General features: G+C 35.0%; 2 long non-coding RNA genes across 2 annotated transcripts in view; both read right to left on the bottom strand.

Annotated features, from left to right (window-relative positions):
- Positions 1 to 4,172, bottom strand: part of LOC136155304 (uncharacterized) — a 33,166-nt gene extending 28,994 nt beyond the window's left edge. Inside the window, exon 1 of the long non-coding RNA XR_010660766.1 lies at positions 4,093 to 4,172. This is a non-coding gene — a long non-coding RNA (uncharacterized lncRNA). The remainder of the gene's footprint in view (positions 1 to 4,092) is intronic.
- A 2,538-nt stretch (positions 4,173 to 6,710) lies between these two features.
- On the bottom strand, positions 6,711 to 13,452 carry LOC136155299 (uncharacterized). Its single transcript, XR_010660761.1, has 3 exons — positions 13,366 to 13,452; positions 12,004 to 12,206; positions 6,711 to 6,812 (listed from the first exon to the last, which is right to left on the bottom strand). It is a non-coding gene; the product is annotated as an uncharacterized lncRNA (long non-coding RNA).
- Between the last annotated feature and the right edge of the window lie 757 nt (positions 13,453 to 14,209).

Raw genomic sequence — 14,209 nt, 5'->3', positions numbered from 1 at the left:
GGTCATCTGCATTTTCTTTTCAATAAACTGAATGATTACATCCTCTGCCCATATAAAAAGTTGTCTTTTTCTTCTTAGTTTGTAGAATTCTTACAGTACAGGGATATTAAACCTTTCCCCCTTGATGTGTCACAAATAGTTTCCCGTATTTTTTTTTCCTGCAGGATGAATGCTTTAAAATTTTACAAAATAAATCCTGTCCCCTCCTATTGCTTTTGAGTTTCCATTCTTAATTAAGATCTCTCTTGTCCTATATTTTCTTCTATTAATTTTATTTTTTACATTTAGATATTTAACTCACCTGTAACTCTTCATGTACAAGATGTGAGGTAGGGATCTAATTTAATTTCTCTACTACTAGATAGGGCTTCCTTGGTGGCTCAGTGGTAAAGAATCTGCCTGCCAATGAAGGAGATGTGGGTTCAATCCCTGGGTCAGGAAGATCCCCTGGAGAAGGAAATGGCGACCCATTCCAGTATTCTTGCCTGAGAAATCCCATGGACAGAGAAGGCTGACGGCCTACAGTTCACAGGGTCACGAAAGAATCGGACACGACTTAGTGACTAAAAAACAACCACCACCAGAAAGGTTCCCAGTTATCATCTATGTTCTCACTGAGTTATTTACCATTCCCCCCCCCCCAAACTTGCAACTTCTATCATTAAAAGATTCCAGATTTTCTTACATCTTTTTCTAGTCTCTATTCTGTTCTATTTGCCTATGTCTATTCCTGTGCTATTAATATCATACTGTGATTACTGCAACACCTTTACAGCAAATTTTACCAAATGGTAAGGTAAATCCTCACTCACTATAATTTTCTTAAATACTTTTGGAAATTCTTACTTTACAAACTTAAAAATCATTTTTCCGGGCTCTAAAAAAATTAAGATTATGACTAGAATCATATTATATTTCTATATCAACTTTTTAAAGAAAGACATTATTAGGATATTAAAATCTTCTCACCCAGGGATCTTATTTATTTTTAGCAACAGAGACATCAGTGGTTTAATGGAAGGGGGATCTTACACACCTGAAACAAAGTCCTGGAGTGATACCCTACCATGTGTGACGGATGGCAGGCAGGACACGCAGCAGGCTTCCCTCTTGGGTGGAAGGGGAGAGTGCCAGTTACACAGTGATGTCAGGCTGGCTCATCAGTTACCAGGGAAAGCCACAGAGGGGGAATGCCCTTCACTGCCCCAGTGATCAGCACAGACAATAGCTGGGGCCAGGGGCAAGTGTGTGGGAAGGTCAGGCTTGTATGCAGGGTGCAGGGGAAGCAGGCACTCACAGGATGTACAGACAGCAAGAGTGGTCTGACTACTCACTTCACTCCTCCATACCCTGCAGGACCTTACAATCTTAGTTGGCCCCTCTTCTGTGATATCCCTGGCATCGCTGCAACCAGATAACACAAATACAATGCAGAGAGCCACACAGGCTTTTCTACTTCTAGGGCCCCATAGTGTGTCCTTTAGCAATTTTATATTTTTCTTCATGTGGTCTGTGTTTGGTATTTTAAAATTTCCTGTCATTATGAAGAGATCATTCTACCCAATTTCCATTTCCAAATGGTAGTCATTGCTAATAGAGAAACCCTAATGTATCTTAACTCCAGCCACCCTACTGAGTTCTCTCATTAGCTGAAAAACTTTTTGGCTCTTCACCATGGTTTTTCTAGGTAGACAACAATGTAGTTTACAAATGACAATTATTTGCTCTCTTCCCTTCTAGTTGGAAAATAGTGCAGTAGTTAAACAATTTGTTTTCTTTCTACCTGAATTAGTGGAACCTCCAAACAAAGTTAAGTAATAGTGATGAGAGCAAGCGGCAAACCATGTTAATGACTGCAAAGGTAATAATCTAATTATTTCTCTATTTTCTCAATCTAATATAATGTTGGCTTCTGTTTCTGGTACATGATTGTTTTTAAAAAAAACTTTCACTCTATTTTTATTTTACTTGGAATTTTTATCCATCTTTTCCTTGCAAAGGAGGTAACACATTTTTTTCTCATGGCCTCAGGCCTTCTTGGAATTCACTTTCATGTTCGTTAGCTGACCATTCTAGTCTTACGTGCTGAGTCACTCAAGCAGAGTTATGAGGGAGAGAATTACTATGGACAATTATTTTCATTATTCCCATTACCTAATTATTAGTGTTTGTAAGAGTTGCATACTACTAATGTAATAATTTAATAACTACCCAAATGGTGGACACTGCAATCGTCTCTCTCTCTCTGTCTTACAGTGTTGTGATGAATAGCATAAAATCCATACTTATATTCTTGCTGCTTTAACTCGACATTCCTGGAGGACATATTCTGAGAGTCTTACAGAATTACTATGTCAGAGGGTACAAACATTTTAACTTTGACAGGTAGTGCTACAGAGTCCTTCAGGACTGTACCAGTTTATTCTTACAACAGGCAGACAACGATGCTTCATATTACAATCTCTCAAAATCTCACCAGTATTACATGACACTAAACTTTAAAGCTTTTGCCAGCCTGATAGGCAGAAAATTAACCAACCAAACAAGAAACCACCACCACAAACAAAAAACAACATTATTGTATGTTACTTTTCCCTGATAACTAGTGACGTTTAAGTATATTTTAACAATGATTTATTAACCACTTGTACTTTTGTGATGGGACTACTCATACCTTCTGATTATTTTCCTCTTTGGTTGTCTTGTTTTCAATTGATTTGTAGGTGCTCCCTGTATATTAGGGATAGTAACTCCTCATATGTACTGCAAATACTTCCATTTTTGCTTTGTGTACAATATCTCTTTAGCCCTAAGCTTAATATATTTCCAGAATAAATGAATGTTTGCTGTATTTGTAAAATATGGACTAAAAATTCCTTAGAATATTAACTAGCAAAAGAACACTATATTCCAGAACAAAATTAAAATGAATACATCTGCACATATCTGGACAAAATGGCCAAGAAAGAACTCAGGTTAACCTGTTCTAGAGTAAGCTGTCTGGAATATACTTATTTATATTTATACATTAATACAGACATTTTCATATCAACATCTCATTTCTTAAGAACCTCTAAAAGCAAACACATTAACAGATATAGAAAAACATGTATACAGTATTCCATAAATTCACATTCTAAAAACGTAAATTCATATAAACCAGAGTAAAATTTCTCATAGTTTTTCTATCAACAAACAAAATCTGCCTGGTATTTTAAAATAATTTCATGAAAACACCAACTGTTACAAATACTAAATCTGTATTAATTGTATCATATAATTTAAAGTATCTTTGGAAATTCATTATATATTCTTGATTCCATACCACTTATATGGTGATAAATACCTTCTCCCAATATGTAACTTATCTTTTCACCTTTTTATTTTCTTCTTTTGGCCGTGCCATTTTGGCTTGCGGGATCTTAGTTCTCTGACCACAGACTGAACTCAGGGCCTGGCAGTAACAGCACTGAGTCCAAACAAATGGACAGACAGGGAATTCCCAAACATGCTTTTTCCCCTTTTCATTTTCTTTAAGGTACCTAATATAAGATAAATTCTTAATTTTAAAATAGTAGAATTTTACCAGTCTTTATAATTAGTCTAATGTCTTAAGAAATCCTTTCTTATGCCAATATTCTTTCTTTACATAGTTGAGGGTAGAAACATGAGAATGTTCTCCATTCAATTTGTTTCTCTTCCCAAGGTTCTTTTTATATGTTTCTCTCCTCGAATGAGACTTTCCTTTTTTCATTACACAAACACAGAAGTAAAAATCTCAAAGGATAACTGAAGTTAGCTAGCAACTAATAAGATGACCAGAATTGAATTCTTCTTCCCTCTTATAATTCCAAGGCATAGCAGAACAGTATCCGAGAATTGAAATATGAAGGCAGAATTATGTGAATACTGGTTATGCTTCCCAGCAGCCATAGTAAACTATTCTTATTTTGAACTAGTGCCAAAGTAAAGATAGACTTTAAAAAATCTTTAAGAATAAAACTTGACCAAAGTTAACAGAGCTGTAATTCATTAGATTCTTCATAGAAATCTAGCTACTACTGTTTCATAGTTTAATAATAAATATGTTACCTGTGCTCGTTTTTCCATATCCTGGCAACTACCTAGTTGTTCTTCCATTGCAACTCTGATTTGCCTTGCCTCGTATTCCAACTGCCTTCTGGTCATATCTGTTTGTAAGGAAAACTAAAACCACAAGTAAAATGGAAATGTTAATATCTTGTGTTTATCAGTAAAAATAAAAAAGCATATAAGTATCCATAAAGAAAATGAATAAACAAATACATAAGTTATCATAAGAAAGTTATTTTTTACTCTAAGAAGTCCTAAAACTTGATGATCACTGCTAGGCTCAGCCTGGCTTTCTGATGTGAAGTGAAGAGTTGAAACACTTTTACTGCCCCACAGTCACAAATAGTTTTAATTAAATTGTACTAGCTCTTTAAAATATATATATTTATCTAGTTAAGGTAAGCCTATTTTCAGTTACCTTACAATTCTTCTGCCCTGAAGAAGCACTACTTTGAACTGTTAAAAATTAGAATATTAATGTGGACAAAATAGAAAAATCAAGGATCAGGTCCATCATCCTTAAGTTTATACCTCACTTCAGGATTCTTATGTACATGGAGACTAAATAGAGAGAACTTTCCCACATGTAAAATAAAGAAGACAGAATAAAGAAAAGCTTTTATATAAAAATAAGTTGCAAGATAACACAAACTTTTTGGTAAAAATATAAATATGAACCAAAGTTGAAACAAACCAAAAAAAGTACTTCTTCATGGAGTGGGTGTTAGTGCATTCAAAACTTTATTAGCCCTCTTAACTACAATTCCAGATGTTGTGGTAACTGCTAGGTATAAAAAATGAAAAAAGGAGAAGGCAAAGAAACTTACAAAGACATGCTCCAAGGCTAAAAGAACAGCTGGACAAAATAATGAGTGACAGTTATAACAGACCACGAAGGGAATAAGGAAGTGCTGTAGATTCTTCATGCTCTGTAAGTCCAATAAAAAGCTGCATGTGGGCAATTCCCTGGAGGTCCAGGGGTTAGGACTCCACACACTCACTGTCAAGGGTGAAGGTCTGATCCCTGATCAGAAATGTCTGACTCAGAATAGCATTCTGTAGGCCTAAGAATCCCAAAATGTGTTGTCAGGTTAAGTTAGAGAAGCTTTCACCCTTTCCCCTTGCAATATACAGACGACATATGCAGGATGCGTTCCTATAGGCATATCCACATTATGTGTTGCAACACAGTTGAAATAGTCTCCATGCTGTGAGTCATGTTATAACTACACTTATTTGTCCTCCACTTCCAAAAATCCCTTGCGCAAAAGGTTGAAGATGACACATTATATTACAATAACGTGGTTTATATTTGATGTTTTAAGCAATGCCTGGTAACCTGATAAGTATTTCTATATGAAAGCATTCTTAACCTGCCTTCCCAATATAAAATAAAAATTTTGTGAATTTAAAAATATTTATGAAATATAAGCAATTTACATTTGCTAATGTTGCCTAATGGTCTATAATGTCTTACATATCCTCTTAAATAAATGTGACTGACTATATGGTAAATTAATATGGGAATGAGCTGACAACTGATCTTTGTTTCAGGTATTAACCAATTGCTCTTGAACTGTTTCATACACAACTGCATGCAGACAGCTAGACTCTAAATACTGTACATTTTAATTACCAAAGTGAATGTTAAGCAAAACAGTGCTTTAATATTAAGAGCAACGATCCCTCCAAACCCTACTGAGTTCCTAATCCTCATACGTCCACACTCTCTATGAACTGTTCTTTCACTTGTGGTGTCTCCTTAGCTCCCAAAATGATGTTAACGACATTGTCAGGAAGGGAGATTCTTTCCCTCTCACAACCTGGATAAGTTTGTGCTCAGGAGGCTGACCACTGAAGTTTCTAGTTCTAGCTCCCGCCAGACAATGCCCACCCACGCAGGAATGTGATTAACTGCGTGTTCTGGAAAAGGTTTTTCCTTCATTGTTACTTTTTCTTTTATAATGTCCTCTCAAAACTATTAGAAAATGAAAAATCTAAGCTAAGAGTGGAAGATTAATTTTAACTGGCCTATTTCTAAAAAATTGTTTTAAAATTTATGGGTAACAGTTAAAATAAAGTCTTATTTAAAATTATTAATGTATTTCAGAAATGTTCTTATACGTGTCACCCCATGAATAGAACAGTTGACTTGGAGAGCTTGGGTGGGGAGGGAGAGGCTGACGGAATTAAGTTATTTTTTACATAGTTATATTAGCAAAACAAACAACTTTTAGTGCTTGCAAAAAGCTCTAACATCTGTGCCAACAGCTACTGTCATTTACAATAACTAGAATAGGACTCAGGTTATCTCAAAGATACCTTCACTGCAAAAACCATCTGGCACAAGTCCTGTAATATAGTTCAAAAAACAGACAGACGGTAATAAACATTTCTACAGAGTATCTTTGGTAATTCAACACGTCAAATAATAAAACACCTAGTTGAATCCTGAATCTTTTAGTTTTATCATCTCTACATACAAAATTCATTGACTATATATTTATGTTGAAGTTGGATAAAACATATTACAGTTTACAAATAACTATATAGTTATAAACTTATATACACTTTCAGATATAAAAATAAGTTATTTTGTCAAGTTACTTACATTTTCAGTTAAAGGAAGGCTATCTGTTCTTTTAGTGAGATTCTGAAGTTGAGCATAATACCAGTCTTTTTCCTTTTCTTCTTTGTCAAGGTCAGCAAGAAGCAATGATCTGTTTTTCAAAAAAAAGTTAAGTTTACACAATGCTAATATGGAGCACATAACAGCAACTCTCATAAGCTATAACTGTAATGTTTTCTATTTAAAGTAATATAATAAATAAGTGAGAATTTTACTAATTTTAGATTTCTGAAGGTGGGACTTAGATTACAGTCATTAAAATTTGAATATTAAAAGTTTTAAACTTTTTCAGCTAAATAAGATGGCAACCATTCTTACTAGAATATTTACATTTCAACCAAATGCTTTCTTCACATTTAGAGTCTGCGAATTTGATGTTGGTATACAGTTAAAAGTATAGATTTAATAAAACTCAAATATAAGAATAAAAAGTATAATAGAGGAGCAAAGAAAAGCAGTAATTATGCAAAAAATAAATTTAGAGTATAGGGAACTATTGCACGTAGCTTTCAGCTTCTTATTAGTCAAAATAAGAAATATATTATCACTGTGTGGTAACAGGAGGTTGTTCTGAGGGAGAGAGACATTTTCTTAGGCTTGAAATCTGAAGATGAACTTGTTACATAATTTCTGACAACCCAATCGATGATGTCCTCAATAACAACCTATATCAATATTCTATATCAATACTCCGTATCTGATCAATATAAACATAAATGCAAAATAAAGGGTTAAGAGGAAAAAATCAGTAGGTACAAGAAGTATATATGATCTATGTCCTTTTTTGTGACTCCTTCCCTAAGCGACCACTATTATTCTCTTATATTTATTTCCAGAGACATTCTATAAAAATGAAAGAATATATGTGTACATATGTACATGTACATTTTAAAACATAAATAATAGCATATTATTATCTGTGCTGTCTTATAACTTTTTACCACTTAAAAGTCTATCTTGGAGATCATTCTTGTACCAGAATATAAAAAGGTCCTATGTGGTTTTTTGCTAGCTGCAAAGATATTTATGAATCCATAAAAGAATAAATAATAACTGGTTCTATGTTAGAGGGCATTTAGGGTCTTTCTAATCTTTTGCTATTATAAACAGTGCTTCATTGAATATACTTATATATAACTTCATTGTACAAATATGCAAGCATGTGTAGATGACAAATTCCTAGGATATGTAAACTTTTAACTTACTGTCCTTACTAGATATTGTACCAATTTATGCTTCTGCCACCTTTGACAATATAAATGCTTCATCAAACCTTTTAGATTCTTTTACATTTCTAGGGTTTAAAAAATGGTATATCATTATGGACTTCCTTGTTTTCAGCCACACTGCACAGCTTGTGGGATCTTAGTTTCCAGACCATGGATGGAACCCCAGCTCATGGCATTAGAAGTGCGGAGTCCTAACCACTGGACCAAAAGGGAATTCCCTATCACTATGGGTTTGTTTGTTGTTGTTGTTTTTTTTTTCACTATGGTTTTAATTTGATTTCTTTTAGTATAGGTAAGTGTAAGCATTTTTCCAAGTTTAAAACCCATTTTTATTTCCTTTTCTGTGACTTTTTCTTATTTATAGGACCTCTTCTGTATTAAGAATGATAGTACTCTGTCAGCTATAAATATATTTTCTCAGTGAATCACTTGAATATGAGGATATTTTTTATTACAGCTTCTGGGCTTCACTCTTACCGAGTCATTCCCCACTCTGACTCTGTTATTAATACTTTAAAATTCTATTTGATTGTATTTTCTTGATGAATAAGTATGCATGTATGTGGAAGGTTCTACTCTTGCTAAACTTTCCATTCTTTACTGAGAAGCAACTTAAAAAATAAGAATAAGCCTTCACTTTTTGCTGCGGCAACCTCAGTAGTGGGGGAATTCATGGGAAGAAGCCAGCTCCTGGTTACGATGTGCCAACCTGGGGCAGAGGTGCTGACCAATGAGAAGCTGCCCTCTCCCTTCCATTTTTGACAACAGGAGCAGGAGAAAGCAGTGCAGAAATCCTGAACCCCTTCCACAGGCTGGGTATTACCACTAGCAAAAACATGAGATCTGATCCTATTTTTTTAATGATCCCTGGTGAGCACCTGCAGGACCCACCAGGACCAAGGCAAGGGAACAAGGGACAGAGGGAGATGCTATTTCTTCTGATTAATCTTCAATAAATTGGCCTATTTAATCAATTAATCAAGATCTGGTGCTAAAAGTGCTCAAATGAATAAGCTAATTTTAGTGATGGTACTGGAGTGAGAAAAACGTTAAGGAGAATAGGGCCAAGTTGTTGCTATCAAGTTTTAAGACTGAACTCTGGCAAAATACTCTTGGGAAGCCAAAGTCAAGAGCCAACATGGTAACAAGTGGCTAACTGATAGGAACTGATCTTATAACTCAAATCACTGTATTTAAGGCTCAAAACTGAAACAAGGCACAGACTCAGAAGCTGGTGGGTCTTTGTTGTTTAGCATATTGAAGGTGTATTTAGTGACTGTCAACAGTCTTCTTTAAAATGTAAATGTTAGCTAGGAAGTTAGACAGAAACAAGGGGAGGCCTGGCTGAAAGGGATGCAAACTGATCTCTGACCTCCATCCCAGACACACCCATGAGAGCTCACAGATGCTACAAAATAACCACAGAGACTTTTCAACACATGGGCCCTGGGCACACAGTGGACAGAAAACCACCATAGGGACTTCTCCAAGTAACTTTAGGCAGTTAGGGGACCATTAAGGGCTCATGAATATTCTACATCTAATTATAAGATGGCATTAGGCGAAGACACATGGGAAGGCATAAACAACACAGCCTGCTGTTATATAACTTGAAACTGTCAATTGGCCTTGAATGTTTGACCATTTGCATTCCTCTCATTGATTGGTGGCGGGTACAAGCCCTACTCTGCACCAGGCATGTCCAAAAGGAGGAGACTGGACACATAAAAGAGGACCAAGGGAAGATGAGGAGGGCTCCTTTGGGAGTATCTTACTAATAAAAGGTCTGTCCGCTTGAGCTGAACTGAGCTGTAACTTGCCTGATGTTCTATACCTTTTGGTCCATTGCTCCAAATTTTTGCTGCAATGAGACAAGAACCAAGGAAGATAAATACACTGATCTGACATAAATTTCATGTCTTCTTAGTCCTCTAGCTAACTCAGGATCATCTAGAAGAACATGGCACATGTATCAGGCATTTAAATATTTGTTAAAAAGTATTACTGGCTAATGTGACAATAACTATTTGGGTGTATCAGACAAAAGTACTAAGGAGTTTTTAAAAAATATCTAATTTCATCCTCACAACATCTTTTAACTGGAAAACTGAGGTTCAAAAAGGTCATGGAGCTTCCCTGGCTGCAGAGCGGTTAAGAATCCTCCTGCCAGCGCAGGGACTCAGGTCTGACCCCTGGTCCTGGAAGATCCCACATGCCCAGAGGGTAACTAAGCCCACGCGTCACAACCACTGAAGCCTGTGCTCCCTAGAGCCCATGTGGCAGAACAAGACCCCATTCTCTGCAACTAGAGAAAGCACCTGTGCAGCAAGGAATACCCAACACAGTCAAAAACAAAAATAAATTAAGAAAAAAAAAAGGGTATGCATCTGGGCTTGAGTTCTGGCTTGAGTGTTTTCTAACACTTACGTCACTTAAACTTACTGTATCTATAGGTAATACAGAGAACAAGGAAAAAAAGATACAGAGATAGTTCTCTGACTTAAGGGATGTCTAGAAAGAAAGAACAGAAAAACAGAGGGGGTAAAATCATCAAAGAAATAACAGAATTTTCAAAAGTTGAAGAAAATAAATTTCCAGATCAAAAGGGCACAGTGAGTAGTATCCAGTATGATGAATCAAGAAAACACATATCAAGGTACTCTAAAAACTTCAGAAAAATGACTTCCTGCAAAGGAACGTGAATTAAGACTGATATGCAATTTCTCATCAGTGACACTGATTATAAAGAAGGAAAATGAGTTTGAGCCTAGACCTAGCCAAACTATCATTCAAGTACAAGAGCAAAACACAGATTTTGTCCCATAAACAAGGGCTAAATCTACCTTCAAACAACGGTGGGAGCCAGGAGGACACAGGGTATTGACAACTACATACACACACACTCTTTGTGAATAAAATTAGGCCTTTATCACATAAAGCAAAGTAAGTTCTTAGGAAAACTGGCATGCTCACATGCCTCTTGACAGAGTTCAAAGGGGACAAAGCGATGGAAGAATGTACACTCCAATTAGCTTCTGGTTTTTCAGGACACTGTTTCCTAGACTCTCAGAAAGAGTCCTGGTTCAAGATATGAAACAGAGATTCACTGAAACTCAAGAGATTAAAGAAAGCTTAACACTATTTCTGGCCCATGATTATTGTTATTTTTAGAGATGTACACATCTAAAACCAGAGAGAAAGTAGTAAAAGGTCTTTTGCCTCTCAATGAGATATGCTGGGTATTTTCCATATGTTAATATCCATTGTTCATAACTCCACAAGGTAGAACCATATTCCTATTTTACAGAAGGAAATGACACAAAAATTTAAAGACTTGACCAAGATCCCAGAGAATTTATACATTTGGACATTTATGCAAATTAACATTTATACATTTGAGTATTTCTTGAAAGTCTAATAGAACTTTTAGGAATATCAATATAATATGGTATTAATCATGCAAAAGGAATTTATAATCTCATAGGACGTACAAAAATACTTGACCAAGTGCTTGGTAACTATATATTCTGATACTTGTAGTGTGATGATTTTAACTTCAAGAAGAAAAGAATTAACACACTAGCTCTTAGAAAGGAGAACTGATTCTCTATCAGGCAACATTTTTTTAAGAAACCAAAACTGATAAATTGCTTCATTTGTGACTCCTTGAAATAGGTCTTTAATAATGGAAACCAGTCACCTTATACTAAATCTGGTAGTCATTTAATTCATTTGAAAAGATAACCAAAAAGTCAATCAAAACGCATTACATATTTTAGCCACTGTGATTATGCATACTATTCGTACATTATTCACTGTACAGAGCATCTGAGCACTGGAGTCCCAAGAAGCTGCCTCCTTCACGTTTTCAGGTGTAAGGTAAGGACGCCCAGTAATTCATCACTCTGAGACAATGAATGGAAAATGCTCTCTAAGTGCTGCTTGTGATCCTCCAACACACGCTTCATAACTCCTATTCTGTATTGCCACAAAACGACAAAATCTAGCAAAAATTGGAGCATAAAAGTTTACTACTTAATGAAGAAATGTTACCTCTCTTTTTCAAGTTCTTCTAAATAACCGGTATTTTCTCTGCTTCCATTTACAAACCCTCTTCATGGAAATGAACCCATAGGAACGGGACTGCACTCTCCTGAGCGACTAGATACAGATCCTTCTCGGCTTCCGTAAGAATGGAGGGACATTTTTGGACCGTAGTTTCACTCCAGGGAAATTACTGCTATCTAAGTTAAGTTCTAAATAAAATACAGACAAGTTTTTAATAAAACAACTGCTTTAAGTGATCTAAAATATTGCTAATGTATTATATTATCTTTTAATAATGAAACCTTAGGTTCACATTTAGCCCTCAAATTTTAAACCATTTTATAATTGAAATACATTATATATATATCACATAAAGTATGCAGGAGTACTAAATTATTGCAGTTATTGAGCAGCAGATCTATACAGGGACAGAAGAAATCCTTATCTCAAATGCTGATGACCAGAAAAATTCACTGACTACTGGTTCTAAAACAGAAACGTCCTGAAAAAAAAAAAAAAAAAAAAAAAACACCAGGTCAAAGCACTTATAAAAGGGTACATTTGTGGTGGTGACCATCTTGCAATATACACAAATATTGGGTCATTAAAAAATAAAAAGTGTTCACCTTTTGGTTTAGAGGCCTGCAACTATAGATTTCTATCAGAGAAAGCCACAAATGTATATGAGTGAATGAACAATTATTTATGAACAGAATAGCTAAACTTTCCCTCCAAGATAGCTTGAGTCAGTCTGGTGGGGAAAAAGTATGTTAAAGAAAAATTAGACAGAATGTGCTTTCTTAGATTCCTACTAAGTAATAATATATTTGGGGATCCAAAAGTAATTTCTCTGCCCATCTTCAATTACAATTAAAACTTACTGATTTGACATTTGAATTTTTAAGTGATAAAACAAGAAAGACATTCTTTTAAAATTCTATTTAAAATGGCTTAAAATCAGTGTTGTGTGTATATAAGTGCAAAGATAAAGCACTTCTATTCTGAATGGAACAAAGAAGGGCACTGACTCCTTCAAATGAAGCAATGGGTCCAGTCTATAGCATAAAGCTTAATAAAGGCCTACTTAATGACTGGCAAAAGAGCAATGCGTTTTAGAAAGAGCTGAAAATTGTCAAGAAAGGTATCTAAAATAGTTTATTTAAAGGCAGTTAAATGTTATAACTGAAAAAATGACAAGCAAATAGACTTTTTACGTATTTGTACTTTAAAAATTACATCCTAATGCATGAGGCTAAGAAAATCCAACACCAACATTCTAATCAAGAGAAGCTGTATTTGGACACACACACCTAAAGCTGACAACTGGAGCTTAAAAAAATTACTTTAAAACACTTTTTAAAAATTTACCTTTAAGACGCTGTAATAAATCAATCTGTCCAGAAGAAGCCATAGCTTCATCTTCAATACTTCCTTGTAGTTGTTTAAGTACTTCCTGTAAAAAAGAACACAGTATCTCAATATGACGAAATTCTAAATGACTTTTTGAAGATATGATTTTAACTTTCTTGGCATTTAGGTCTGCTGGGGGAAAAAAGTTATTTCAGATCTATCTGAAAACATATAAAATGCAAAGTACTTTACATATATTACCTATTACTAATTATAAATAATAAATTACAGCCCAACAACAACAGTGATACTTTGTGGTGATGGTGATTACAAATAGTCTCCATACAGTATACACGGAATAGTTAAGATATTTGTAACTTCTGAAATAACATAACAAGGTGGATTACTCTCATTTTTCAGACAGACCAACTGAGACTCAAAAGATTTGCTGAAGACAGAAAAACTAAGCTTGTACCAACATGGCCATGAAAGACAGCAAATTAACACATTTAACACCCCAATAAATACCAAGCAGTTATATACTAAATTTATATACATTCTACTACATTGATTTATACTCAGCAGTTAAGTGACTGTATGCTGTCTCCTGACTTTTGGTCCATTGCTTCCTTTCCCATCTAAAGCCTTCTCTCAACAAATTTTTGTCAGAGGAGGTCAAAAACTTTCACTTTCTACTAGTTTTTCTGTATATTCCTTAACAATAATTTATACATATTTTTACATTTTACATATTCTGAGGCATCCCACTCTAGTTCACAGCAAAATCTTTGCTGGCCAAGTAGGATTCCAAATGCAAAACAATGTATTTGAACAGTTACAATCCTATAGCTATGGGCAGTGT

This window comes from Muntiacus reevesi, unplaced genomic scaffold (assembly GCF_963930625.1).
Source record: "Muntiacus reevesi unplaced genomic scaffold, mMunRee1.1 SCAFFOLD_138, whole genome shotgun sequence".
NCBI lineage: Eukaryota > Metazoa > Chordata > Mammalia > Artiodactyla > Cervidae > Muntiacus > Muntiacus reevesi.
This window is presented reverse-complemented; position numbering and strand designations above follow the sequence as displayed.